Source organism: Leucopleurus acutus, assembly GCF_964270905.1.
Source record: "Leucopleurus acutus genome assembly, chromosome: 12".
NCBI classification, from domain to species: domain Eukaryota; kingdom Metazoa; phylum Chordata; class Mammalia; order Artiodactyla; family Delphinidae; genus Leucopleurus; species Leucopleurus acutus.
The window spans coordinates 17,527,697-17,542,444 of NC_139154.1; positions in this window are offsets into that span (position 1 = coordinate 17,527,697).

Here is a 14,748-nt window from a genome sequence, read left to right on the forward strand (position 1 = left end):
AGCAGAAGACACATTTTCTTCGGGTGCAAAAGAAACATTTCCCAAGATAATCTGAACCAAAAAACCCAAACCTGCACAAATTTAAAAGAATTGAAAGCACATAAAGGATGTTCTCCTATCATTACAGTATTAGACTAGAAATCAATAACAGAAAGATTTCTGAGAAATCTCCAAATGTTTGGAAATTAAACTAACTTCTAAATTACTCTTGAGGGAGTAGGAGGCACTGGGCGACTTAAGCGAGTCCTCTGAGAAATGGAACAGAGTAATCAATCCTTTACCTGTTGGTGCAATAATATATCCGGGCCCCGAAGCCAAAAAAGTGAGATTCATCCCAGCTTCCATTCTCTTTCTCAGAAATTCCACCACCGAAACAGTAAATAATCATGTCTTGATGGTTTAATCCCTAACTATTTCTCAAAGCCATCACATCCTTTCCATCCCTCCCTTTGTCTTTCCCCTGAACCACAGCAAGTGTCCCAACTGTTGTTCTGTCCACCATTATCCACATGGCCATCCAAGTGATCTAAACCCATGCACTTTCCTGAGTGTCAGGGTTAAATAAGTCCATACGGGTAAAGCTCCTACTTCTTAGAGTAGTGTCTGCCATGTAGTAAGCACTGCAGTATCAGCAGCATCGCCATCATTATTAACAGAGCCCGGTATGGTTCACCATCACCTGTGGGGAAGAGATTCAGGCCCCTCAGCCTAGCACACAAAGCCATCTGCCATCTGGCCCACAGCCCCCTTCCTTGTCTATATGCTCCAGTTTCCCCTGTTCCCTCTCCTTTGCCCCAGCCCACTTTCTCCTGGAGGCCTTCCCTGACTCCCTCAGCCAGCGGGCAGTGCCCCACTCTGAGCTCTCAGTGTTCCCAAGCACATTTCTTACACAGTACTTGCCAGCTCTGTGTCTCTGTCTTCCCAATAGACTTGACCAAAGTTAAATCCTTCTTTCCTGAGCATTAACATATTTAATAGGAGATATATGACTATGAGCCTGTTTTATGGGGGATCAACTTTTTAAAATTAAAGCTGTCACAGCTATTGATCTTTTACACACTCCACACAAAGCAGATGACTGGTGATAAGACATTAGGAATTGAATACATCTATCTGTGTCATACCTTGGCTTTAAAACCGTGCATGCCTCCCAATGACCACAGGATAAAATCCAAACTCCTTAGTGTAACATTCAAGGCCCTGCTCAGCCTGAGTCAAATCAGGCTGTACACATGTCTATTACAATGTGTGTCATTCTGAATTATGGTGCTCAATTAGCAGATTATATGTTTGTTTCCCCAGCAAGTCTGAGAGCTCCTGGACCACAGGGAGCAGATCTTACTCATTTCCTATCCCAGGCCCCACCCACTTCCCCACTCCCTAACCCATCACCCAGCACATAGTAGGGATTCTCATTGTTTTGAATAAAATTATTTTCATTGTATTTCTCTATCAGCTGGAATTTTTTTACTGTGGTAAAATATACATAACGTAAAGTTTACCATTTTAAGTGTACAGTTCAGAGGCATTAAGTACATTCATATTGTTGTGCAGTCTGTGAGCTTGATTTTTGGTAGATTATGTCAGGAGATGTCTCATTATGAAACTCATTACAATGAATAAAAAGGGAATAAAAGAGAAGGGTGTAAAAGACAAAATGCACAGGACAATACATCAGACTGTTGCAAAAGGGACAATGCTCACTAATGAGGAATGCATCAAAGAAAAGGAGGGAACTGTGGTTTTATAGAGGCAGGTAAACAAGGGAGTCATCATGAGGAAGGCTGGAGAGGGTCTTATCTGAGTCAGTGAGGAAGGGTGGAAGGGGGTCTTATCTTGGAATATTCTAGAACAGGATAGTCCTTTGAAGTTGGCTATTTTCAGAACTCAAAATGGGGTGAGGGGGCACACAAAGCAGGGGAGGCATTTCTTGACTGTAGCTGCTTTCCAGAAGTACAAGGTTCAGATAAAGTTCAACACGTCAAGGTGTTGAGGGGAGGTGGAAGAAAGAGAAAAAGGAGCCCTGCCCCCCTCCGGCACTGCCCTACACACAGAGGCACCTTCTGAAAGCTGGGTCAGGTCTTGACCGACCACCCTTTCAGCTGCCTGATATCCCTCTTTTTCTCCACAGAATCACAATCTAGGGTTGCATAGCTCCAAGGTGGGGGCCATTCATGTGCAAAGTGAGCTGTGAATTCTAGAGTTCTGGTTGATTCCTACTTTCCTGTCTTCAAAGTCAAACGGGAGCACCTTAAAGCCTGATGCTCCCCACCCCATGAAGGAGGTTCCAAGGTAGAATCTTGGCCCCGTCCTTTCCCTCCCTTCCACCCTGCAATTCCCTTTTTTTTTTTTAATTGAAGTATAGTTGACTTACAATATTGTGTTAGTACCACCCTTCAGTTCTAAACCTTGATATTCCATTTAAATCTACCCTCATCCAAACCTAGGACACAAAGCAGGGCCTAACGTCAGCCCTCCCCAAACCAGGTAGACCATTCCTCCCTCCTCAGAGATCCAGGCTGAGCCTTGGGGTTGGGCCCATCTTCAGCCCTAAAGTTGCAGCTGACCTGGCCCCACCCCCCTCCATTTCCAGTTCTCCCAGCAGACCCTGGAGCATAGAAGGGGACAGTAGCTCCAACACTAACTGGCCAACTATTTTCCAGTGGCAACTTACAAATTCTGACCTCCCAACAAGCCACAGTATTAGTTAAGAAATCCATATTTGGGTTTATCACTTAGTTACTTGCTTAGTTAGTGTGACTTACCTTCCCCAATCTGTTAATCAATCAGTGAATTAATAAAAACCAATATCCTAAGGACCAGATCTTAGATCTGTGATGGCTCGATGAAGTGGGAGAACTCTTACGAATTAGGGACTGCCTCTAGGCATCCAGATGCCTGCTTGTCACAGAGTTGGGATATAAGCGGCACCGAGAGTTACAGAATGGGGGTGGGGGGAGGAGAACTCTGGCATGTTTGAGTTGGGATGAAAACATCTGCCCTTTTGAAACCCAGCTCTACTGTATGACCTTGGGCAAATTACATAATCTCTCTGAACCTCAAATTCTCTACCTGTAAATTCGGTGTGATGAAACCTACCACACTTGACTGTTGACAGCATTAAACTAAAGAATGGATAAAGGATGCACATGCACCTTGCTGACTCTAAAGAGTTCTATAAGTGTACAGATTAGTATTGTTTGTAAAGCTTTGCTATGGCTTGCTCACTTGTGTTCTGGACTGTGTTCTGGGAAAGTGGGTTTGGTCCCTTTGAAAGAAAGTGCCTCTGTTAGAAGTAGGTTTATCAATGAAGTAGAAACCACTGGCTTATTTGAGGATATTGTTCAGGGATCTGGGGTGCAGAGTGGAAGTGTGTAATGTGCAAATCTTATCACCGGGGTTTCTAATGAGAAATACAACAAGCTATAGCTTTGAAGGTCAAACAGCTAAGTAAAGTCTTTGTTGGGTATAATTGTCCTCACTCTCCTTCTTCCTGTGGTAGATGAACAGATGGAGGAGCCCTGAGCTCTCCAGGAGTTGGATGTGTAGGGAAGTGCATGGATACAGCTGAGCTACAGCTATGACAGAAGCCATGGGAGGGGGTGGATGAGGAGGGAAATTCTCATTCTGTGCAGAGAATTCAGAGCCCATCTGTGCCAGGAATGGCAGGCTCTTCAGGATGAGTGGATGCCATGGAGTCAAGGGAAGCCATCCTGTGGCTTCGGAAATTAACCTGGCCCAGAGTCTTAAGCCAGCCTGATGATGGCTATTTCCAAAGTCAGATGGAGGGTTGTTGGCGCTGGGAGAGAGCCAAGAAGTCAAGGTTAGACTACACACTAAAAGACAAAAACTGAAGACTAATGTGTAAGAAGCCCAATTATAAAGACATGGCTTTATTTCTTTAAATCATACTCCATTTGGAATTTCTTTAAACAACTAGACTGACGCACGGCTGTTTTATAATAAAGATTTCTATTTTCTGTCATGAAAACTCTTATGATGTCCCTTGGTTTCAACATTTGTCAATGAAAATGACAGCTTGGAAAGCATTGGTAGTACACAGGTTTGGGTTTCAATACATGGCTCTGTTGACCTTGCCTAGTTGTATGACCCTGGGCAAGTTATGTAACCTCTTTGGGACCTGGTTTTTCTACCTGTAAAAGGAGAATAATAATAACACCTACCTCACAAAATTGCTATAAATATTTAAATGAGGAAAGGTGTGGAAAGCACAGTGTTTGGCACATAGCACTGAATAAGTGGGAGGTAATTTTTATTAATTGCTACCTGTCCCTTCACATCTGAATTACAATGGCAGCTTCTTTGCTGGACTCACTCCCACCCCATTTCCTCAACACACTGACCAAATTTTAGTTTCCATTACATCACTTCCCCAATAAGAATCTTTGTTCCTCCCTGACAGGATTAAGACAAAACTCTTTAGTGTATAGGCCAATGTCAGGAGTTTAGCTCTTACTTTAAAAGAAACTGAGCTTCTAGAAGGTTTGGATCAGAAGAGGTTTATAATTTATGTTTTTAAAAGATCACTCTGGGGAATTCCCTGGTGGCCTAGTGGTTAGGATTCCAGGCTTTCACTGCTGTGGCAGGGGTTCAATCCCTGGTCAGGGGAACGGAGATCCCACAAGCCATGTGGTGCGGCCAGAAAAAAAAAGAAAAAGAAAAATCACTCTGGCTGTTGCCTTGAGAACAGAATGTGGGAGGGAAAGGGTAGGAATAAGGAGGCCAGCTAGGAGGCTATACTGGTGCTAAAGGAAGGTGCCTGGAGTCTGGGTGGTGGCAGCCGAAGTGGGGAGAGGTACCTAGATTCTAGATGTATTTTCAAGGTAGAGCCAACAGGATTTGCTGATGGATCAGACAGAGACATAAGAGAAAAAGATGAGCAGGATGCCTCTGGAGTTTTGGCCACAGCAACTGGAAAGATGGAATTGCCATATACTGATAAAAGGGAAATTATGGGAGATATATGTTTTGGAGGAGAAATCAATATTTTAATTTTGGTGATGATGGCTTTATGTGTCTATTGAACTTCTAAGCAGAGAACAGGCTCTCCAACCCTAACCATTAACCCAGTAAGACCGTATTCCCAATTTTTAAGAGAAGCTGTTGGGGGTCAGCGTTGGGGGACGTTTGTTGGTTGATCAGTATTCAGTAGAGGATTTTCCCTCACCTCCTGTGACAGCCAGCCTCCAAATGGCCCCCAGTAGTCCGTGACACCTGCTATTCATGCCTTGGATAACCCCCTCCCATAGTGTGTCAGTTTTGGTACATATAGCCAATAGAATTGGAAAGAACAGGTGGTATGTCACTTCTAAGGCTAGATCATAAAAGACATCATGGTTTCTACATCGTCTTGCTCTCTCTTGAATTACTTACTCTGGGGAAAGCCAGCTGCCATGTTGTGAGCAGCGCTGTGGACAAGGGCACATGGAAAAGAACTGAAGCCTCCTGCCAACAGCCATGTGAGCAAGTCTGGAAGTGGATCTTCCATCCCCAGTCAAGCCTTCGGATGAATTAGGCCCCAGCTAATGTCTTGATTTCAACTCATGAGACTCTGAGCCAGAACCACCCAGCTAAACTGCTTCCTAGGGGCTTCCCTCGTGGCACAGTGGGTGAGAATCCGCCTGCCAATGCAGGGGACATGGGTTTGATCCCTGGTCTGGGAAGATCCCACATGCCACGGAGCAACTAAGACTGTGCGTCACAACTACTGAGCCTGTGCTCTCGAGCCTGCGAGCCACAACTACTAAGCCCGCGTGCTGCAGCTACTGTAGCTCACGTGCCTAGAGCCTGTGCCCCGCAACAATAGAAGCCACAGAAATGAGAAGCCAGCCCATCGCAACGAAGAACAGCCCCCGCTTGCTGCAACTAGAGAAACCCCGCGTGCAGAAACAAAGACCCAACACAGCTAAAAATAAATAAATAAAATAAATAAATTTATTAAAAAAATAAAATAAAATAAAGTGCTTCCTAATTCCTGACCCCAAAAATCTATGGCATAATAAATGTTTACTATTTTAAGCAACTAACTTCTGGGGATAATTTGTTATGCAGCAATAGGTAACTAACATACTTCTCAAAGTCAGGTGAAGGGGGTGCTCTAAGAAAACTTGGGGGCTCCTGCAAGAAAAGGGACTGGCATCTTATACCACCATAAGCACCAGACTTGCAGTTCTGCCCTGTGACTCCTAGAGCAAAGGGAGGAGAGAACTGAAGACCTGAGGCGGAGAGAGAGGTCATCAGTGGAGTGGTCTCTACAGCATCCATTGGGTGGACTCAAGAGGGGCTGTCTGCCAGGCAAAGGTTATCCCAACAGCAAGAGGCTGGGGGCAAGGAGTCCCAACAGAAGCTGAGCTAAACCTCCCCCTATAAGAAGCCAATAACTGGACACAAGCCGCACTCAGTCAAGCAGCAACAGCCACAAAGGGGGGGGGGTCTAATCTGTGGGAGGTTAAGTAAAGCGAAATTGCCCTTCCCCTTGTCCCCTTGCCCCACCAGGCCCCAATGCTGGAGAAGTTTGACCCTGAAAAGGAAGAATGAAGTAACCCCCTCCACCTGACACCAGATACACACATGCACACTCACCCCAAATGGGCTGCAGTGATTGGAGGAGTGAAAGGCTGACCAAGGCCCTTCCCCACTCCAAGTCCTTGGAGCAGACCCTGGACCCCGCGCCTGGAGAAGGATGACAACGAGGGGGCACAGGTGATGTAAGTCAGAAATGAGATGTCGGTTGCTAATGGACCTGACTGGGTTCCTGATACTAAAAGTCACACTAAAGATGGTGGACCCACCAGAGACCTCAAGGAGGGCTGGAAGGGGGAATTTTGACAGAGATTGGTTAAAAGCCTTGATTAGAGAAGAAATAAAACCATGTCATCTTAAGTCCCCACTGAATTGAAATTCCTCAGTCAACCGATTACAGTTCTGCTCCTGGAACCCTAGTCCTCAGATGGGTATAGCACATGCAGGAGGGCTAAGAAGGTTTGGCGTCCAGACAGGTTGGAACAGTAACGAAATCCATTTTTGTGTGATCCTGAGCAGGTTTCTTTCTTTATTTTTTAGGGGGTGCTGTGCTGTGCAGCATGCGGGAATCTTAGTTCCCTGACCAGGGATCAAACCCGTGCGCCCTGCAGTGGAAGTGCGGAGTCCTAACCACTGGACTGCCAGGGAAGTCCCTGAGCAGGTTTCTTCAGCTTTCCAAATCTCCCCTTTCTCATCTGTGAAAGGAGATGACTAATGGTACCCCTTTTTTCAAGGCTGTGGTGAAGCTGAACAGAAGTACTGCCCTCAGCAGGGGGAGGGGACCTAGTAACAGACAGCCTGAGGCTTCTATTACCTCCATTTAGGGACCCTCCCCTTATATAAAAACCCAGGCTCCTAATTGGCCCTTCTTGGTGTCCTACCCACCCTAGGTCAATTGCTGTGGCCTGGGGTACTTTTGTCCAGGCCTGGTCAGTTGCCCATCCCCACCAGAACCCATGAAAATGGAGGTGGGACAGGTTCCCAGAGGAAAGGGGGGTGCCGTTTGCAGAAGGAGGGGAAGGAAGCGGAACAGACCAGAACAACAGATGCCCACTACCTCTGACCTGCCTTTACCTTCCTCCCTTGGTTGTCCAGGAAGAATCCTAGATCAAAGAATTTAAATTAGGATAGAACCTAATTATCTGATCCAGTTCCCTCAGGTTAAAGATAAAGGACCTGAGGTTAGCAAGATGAGCTGGTTGCTGAAGGCTCTACAGGTATTTGGTGACTTGGCAGTTGTTTGGGCACTTGGGAATGAAGATCTGTAAGGCGGTCTCCCTTCCTGGGTCGGGCTAGGAGCCAATAAGGTTTGGGAATCAGGAACTTGGCTCACTGATCTGCCTGGGCTGATTTATTGCCACATGTGGATTATGGAACGCACTGTTGGCATGGAGGACATTTACAAGGAGAGCATTCTAACCCCCACCATCCTCATAGGCTTCCCCCAAACGGTATTCCAGTGGATGCCCGTGAGCAACGCATGAGACCAGTATTTTTCAAGTTGTGACCCTGTCAAGAAATCAATTTAGTTGGGTCAAGATCAGATTTTTTTTCCCTAAGAAATAGAACAGAGCAGAAATGATATCAAGGGGTAAATATTGTCTTGTGAAACAGCTTTCTAAGTTACAATTTTATATATAAAGCTACTGGCTAAATGCTTCCTCCTCATTTCCCATCCCTGGTCCCCAATAGTATTGTTTTTGCCCTCTTTTTTTTTTTTTTTTTTTTTTTTTTTGCGGTACGCGGGCCTCTCACTGTTGTGGCCTCTCCTGTTGCGGAGCACAGGGTCTGGACGCGCAGGCTCAGCGGCCATGGCTCACGGGCCCAGCCACTCCGCAGCATGTGGGATCTTCCTGGACCGGGGCACACATCGGCAGGCGGACTCTCAACCACTGCGCCACCAGGGAAGCCCCTGCCCTCTTTTTAAAGGGAAATCCAATTCATTCCACAAATGCATATGGAATGCTGAGTATTCCGGATACAGAGATGACTATGACACAGTTTTTGCCCCGAAGCGTTCTCAGCCCAGTGGGAAACGGCCTCCAGTCCAGATTAGGGAAGAGAAGCAAATGAAGAGGGCAGACAGTGGCTGGATACTTTCCAGAAAAACAACCCCTGGCCAGTGGAATGGGGGTAGGGGAGCTTTCGTGTTCTACTTTATATACCCTGTGTTATTTGAATTTATTGCAATGAACATGTATAATACCTATTTTATAAGCCCAGCAAAAATACACGAATGGATAAATGAATGAAAGGTACAGTAATGTGAAAGTCCTGGCCTGGAGGAAGGGAAAGAAACCAGTGTTTACAGAGCAGTGCTTTCAAACCAGGGCTCATTTGGTTCTTTCAATACAGAGAGAAGGGTCTCTTGATCTTCATCTTTAAAATGGAGAAACCGAGGCCCTAAGAGGCCAAGCACTTTGCCCCAATTCACCAGATGGTAAGGGTCAGAGCCCATGACATTTCTGCCGACTAAGAAAAAGGGTCAGAAACTAGGGACAATGACTCCGAAAACTTGGTTCATAAGCCTCTATAAATACTCAGCGTTCGTTAGCTTGCTCTTCTTAGTTTTTTTCTAGCGATGAGCAGTTAATCTGTTAAAATAGAAAAGGGTCAGACTTCCCTGGTGGCGCAGTGGTTAAGAATCCGCCTGCCAATGCAGGGGACATGGGTTCGAGCCCTGGTCAGGCAAGATCCCACATGCCGTGGAGCAGCAAAGCCCCTGCGCCGCAACTACTGAGCCTGCGCTCTAGAGCCCGTGAGCCCCACCTACTGAGCCTGCGTGCCACAACTACTGAAGCCCACGCGCCTAGAGTCCATGCTCTGCAGCAAGAGAAGCCACCGCAATGAGAAGCCCGTGCACCGCAAGAAAGAGTGCCCCCGCTCGCCACAACTAGAGAAAGCCCACGTACAGCAACGAAGACCCAATGCAGCCAAAAGTAAATAAATAAATAAACAAATAAATAAGTAAATTAATAAATTTATTTTAAAAAATAGAAAAGGGTCTTTCCCTTTTGGGAGGCAGAAGGAAAAGCTTGCTGAGGTAGCCAGTCCTGGGGACGGAGGGTGTTCCAGTGCACCCGACAGGGAGGGAAGCAGGAGGGAAGGAGAGCGGGCAGAGTCCTAGGTCCGGCAGGCCCCTCTCACACCCAGTGCTGCCCAGGGCTCCCCACAGGGGCCCTGGAAGAGCAGGGGCTTCCCTAGGCCTGGGCTCGCAGGGTGTCAGGTCTCTCTGATCCCGAATGAGAGGCTTCTCTCCCTCCCAGCAGCCTGAGAGCTTGTCTGTAACCCCCAGCCCCCCTGCCCCCCACCAGCTCGACCTCCCCTAACCCCAGCCTCCTTTCTTCCCTCCGCACAGAGGCCTAAGGGGGCCACACGTGGTCTTGTTCAGTCCTCGGTGATCTCCCCCTCAGCCTCTGGTTTTCCCCATCATCCTCTATTGATTTCTTCCTCCGCAGGAAAGGGAAGGGGAAGGACAAGAAGACTGGCTGAAGTTGGTTGGAGAGACACAGCAGAGCTAAGGACATCTGCGTGTCCTCTAAAAATCCTGGCTGCATCGTTCCCATCATTGTCACGGTATTGAGCTCTTACCATGGGCCAGACATCCTCTCACTCCGCACTCAAGAATGTCCCAGAGTCCCAGGTCACACAGGCAATCTGTAGCCAAGCCACCACCCCCATCGTGCCTCCAAAGCTGTGCCTGAACCCGCATGGTGGGGCATCCTGCCTCCCGTGAGTCTGTCCCAAAGGAGAACAACCTGTCCTATGGCCGTGGGAGCCTTGAAGCCTAGCCAGTGAATGCAAATGCTTCCTTCCCCTTGCTGCTTTGGCATCTGACTGCTTCTCAGAGGCACATCCTTTTATTGGCCTGGATCCACTAACCTGATATTTTCATCCCCTTCTCTGGCTCAATGAAGTATCTGTCTCACACACCGGGTCCTCATGTCCCCATGCGCTGGGATGACCTGCGTTGGGATGTGAGTCAAGGCAGCATCCAGGGACTTCCCTGGTGGTCCAGTGGTTAGGATTCTGTGCGTCCAATGCAGGGGGCATCGGTTCAGGGAACTAAGATGATCCTGCGTGCTGTGCAGTGCAGCCAAAGGAAAAAAAAAAAAGGCAGCATCCAGCTAACCTCATGCTTGCTCCTTCCCTCCTGAGAAAATTTTTTTAAAATTTTTATTTATTTTTGGCTGCGTTGGGTCTTTGTTACTGCGTGAGGGCTTTCTCTAGTTGCGGCGACGGGGGCTACTCTTCATTGCAGTGCACGGGCTTTTCATTGCGGTGGCTTCTTCTGTTGCGGAGCATGGGCTCCGGCGCGCGGGCTCAGTAGTTGTGGCGCACAGTCTTAGTTGCTCCACAGCATGTGGGATCTTCCCGGACAAGGGCTCGAACCCGTGTCTCCTGCATTGGCAGGTGGATTCTTAACCACTGCGCTACCAGGCAAGCCCCCTCCTGAGACAATTAAATGGCACGGATGTATCCTGCAAATGCTCAGGGTTACTATAGACTTATAGACAGTGGTGAAACAGACCACGGCAGGTATTGAGGGTGATCCGTGTCTCACTGTGAAAAGGTGTCCCACTGCTGCCAGCCAGGCTCTCACAGCCCAGGCCCACGGCATCCCCCAAGGGCTCTGCCCAGCCTGGGGCCATGGCAGACCTCAGGCTCTGAGCTCCACCAGCAGATGGGCAGCTTCTCTGCCCACAGCTCCCCATTGTGGAGACCCAGAGATTGAAAAGGGCTAAGAATCCAGGCTGGGAGGATCCCAGCCTAGGAAGTGGGAAAGGAGATCCCAGGTTACTGATTCAGGATCTCGTTCATCACTGGATACTCGGTGTCAGCTCAATGCCAGGTACAGAAAGGGCAATAAACCTTGTAGGCTGTCTCCCTACACAGGACCAGAAAGGAGGGGGCTCAACCACGGGAAGTGTAGACGTGCTGCCATAGGTCCCGGAAAGAACCCATCAGGCCCAATGGAGTGAATGCAGTGCTTTAGGATGCTTGGGGGTCAGGTATCAGGACCCCTTGGGGAAGGACCTTCTCCAAACTCCTTACTTTCAAATGGAGGCAACTCAGGTGAGTAAAGACTTCTACCCCAGGCAGAGGAACAGGTCTGCCCCCTAAAGGAGAGAGGCTTCTCACATGCACATCACTTTCCGCTGTTCTTACAGCCTCGTTCACAGGAGCCAGACATGGTCCAGGCTTCCTGTTTTGCACATTAATACACCTTCATCTCCACAATGTCCCCACCACGCTGCGGGAAGTTTCTCAACTCTGCAGATGAGGAAAGGTTTAATGCCCTAACCAGGAACAAATGCCAGGCAGAGAATGAACATGGACTCCAGTCTGCATCTCAAATACCTCCTCTGACTCTTTCTGGGTTGTATCATTTAACTATTACCCAAGGAGTCTTGTCTCCCCTGCAGACTGAAGACCCTGGGAGGGCAAAGAAGAATTTCTTTCTTTCTCCCTTTCTTTCTTCTTTCTTCCTTCCTTTCATTCTTTATTTCTTTTTCTTTCTTTCCCCTCCTCCCTCCCTCCCTCCCTTCTTTCCTTAACTGTATAAACTATTTAATAACAGATGACACCTCCTCCTTCATTTGCAGGGCATCAAGCATTCTGGACATTGTGAAAGCTTCTCTTTAAGTTACGATGGGCACCCAGAACAAGGCCGTATGGACCTCTGCCTGGGTAGCATGGAAAGGGGAATTTCTTTTCTTTACTTCATTGCATCTGCTCTATTCACCTAATCACGGGTGTGAATATAATCATGGATGGGTGTAATTTTTTAAAATTAATTAATTAATTTATTTTTGGCTGCGTTGGGTCTTTGTTGCTGCGCGCGGGCTTTCTCTAGTTGCGGTGAGCAGGGGCTGCTCTTCGTTGCAGTGAGCAGATTTCTCATTGCGGTGGCTTCTCTTGTTGTGGACCACGGGCTCTAGGCACATGGGATTCACTAGTTGTGGCACGTGGGCTCAGTAGTTGTAGTTCGCGGGCTCTAGAGTGCAGCCTCAGTAGTTGTGGCACACAGGCTTAGTTGCTCTGCGGCACGTGGGATCTTCCCAGACCAGGGCTCGAACCTGTGTCCCCTGCATTGGCAGGTGGATTCTTAACCACTGTACCACCAGGGAAGCCCAGGATGGGTGTAATTAAGTGAACTTTAGCAGAGACTGATTTTTCCTACCAAATCCTCACCAGCGCTGACATTTTTAACCCAAGTATCTTGAAAATTTATTTTTTCCTTCCCTTTGCTGGCTTCTGTCATTGGGCTCAGTGCATGCATAGAATGCTTCTGAGTACAGATAGTCTGAAAAGGGCAAAATAAAAATAGCCAGTGGGTCGATAATAGAATGGGAAATTCTCTAAGTACCGTAGGGGAGGGCACTGGTCCTAAAGCCGGCTGGAAAGAGATGAGGGCAGAAGCATCCCTGAGAGCTGGGCTTGCTCCGAGGTGACGTAGGTGGCTCATGCTGGTCAGTGGACATGGGAGGGAACAGCTGGTCAAAAGTTCTGCTTTCTGCTTTTCTTTCTTTCTTTCTTTTTGGCTGTGTTGGGTCTTCGTTGCTGCGCGCGGGCTTTCTCTAGTTGTGGTGAGCGGGGGCTACTCTTCATTGCAGTGCACGGGCTTCTCATTGCCGTGGCTTCTCTTGTTGTAGAGCACAGGCTCCAGGCGCGCAGGCTTCAGTAGTTGTGGCATGTGGGCTCAGTAGTTGTGGCTTGCGGGCTGTAGAGCTCAGGCTCAATAGTTGTGGTGCACGGGCTTAGTTGCTCCACGGCATGTGGGGTCTTCCCGGGCCAGGGCACGAACCAGTGTCCCTTGCATTGGCAGGCAGATTCTTAACCACTGCGCCACCAGGGAAGCCCTCTGCTTTTATTCTGTGCTGGCCAGTGCCCATCTGATTCTCCTGTTTTCTGAAAAACTGGCAGGCTGGACACTCACTATGGAATATGAAGTGAGGCATCTGCAAGGGGTCACTTCAGGCTGGCCTAGCACACAGCATCCTCTACCCTTGCTAACAGGGCTTAGTTGAATCAGGCCTCTGCCACCACGCCTCCTCCTAAAACACTATATTATTGTTCCTCTCTGTTTAGTCTCCTTCCGGCTGGTATTGATTGTTGCTTTTATTGGCAAACAGTATACCGTAATAAAAATAAACACAAGTGTTTCTGCAGGGAGACAGTGAAATGGATTCTGTCTCCAGGGCTGGGAGAAAACTTGGTCCAAGACCCAGTGGTCAACCTGGTACCCGATCCTCCCGTCAACACACCTCTGCAATTATAAGGATGTTTGTCTGTCTGTCTCCTTCTCCCTCACTGGATGGCAGCTGCGGTTGTCTTTTCCCCCCACACCCTGAGTGCTTGGTGCTCAATTCATAGTTGCCGACTGACATCGAGGTAGGGCCGCCCAGGAAGCAGTCATTTCAGGGCTGGGCCTGGCGCTGCGCGTCTCAGCTTGTTTCCACAGGCAGCTGCCCCAGGGTCAGTCACCACAATTGGGGGTTAGGGGTTTGGTCCCAGCAGGGCAGATAATAACAGCTACGACAATAACAACAACAGCTGCAGAGTCAAAGAACATTCACAGAGTTGTTCTGTCCTGTTCAGTGCCTAGGCCAGCTGTTCCCACAAGCTTAGTGGGATGCTGCTGTGTTACCATTCTTATCCCCATTTTACAGATGAAGAAAATGGGGCTGAGAGACATTCTAACTTGCCTTACCCAAAGTCACCCAGGCCTGCTCTGAAGATAACAGTCTGGGTGGACGCTGATTTGTGCCTAGACTCAATTTCTTCATCTGTAATATGGAAATAATAACACTACCTCTTAGGGTTGTTGGGAAGATTAAAAAAATATTACGTACGTGTTTGTTTATTGCCGGTTTCCTATCCTAGACTGCAAAGGCCAGGGGGCAGCAACTTTGGCTCATTCACTGCTGTACTGTTTGAGTCTGGAACAAATGGCCGTAGTAGGGGCTCAATGTTTGTGTCCTAAATGGAAACGACAGACCCTGGCCCTTCTATCTGCGGGTACATCCTACAGCTTCAGTTCCCCAGATTTTCCCTCCACTGGCCCCCGAAAGGAGACCTCGGGCCTGGGCCTGGGCCTGGGGAACCCACTTCTGGTCTTGGGACAAGGTGGGCAAAACCCCCGGGAGTTCCAGAACAATGCCGGTGGACTTGAAGACCTCCCTCAGGCCTATGCCCTCAGGT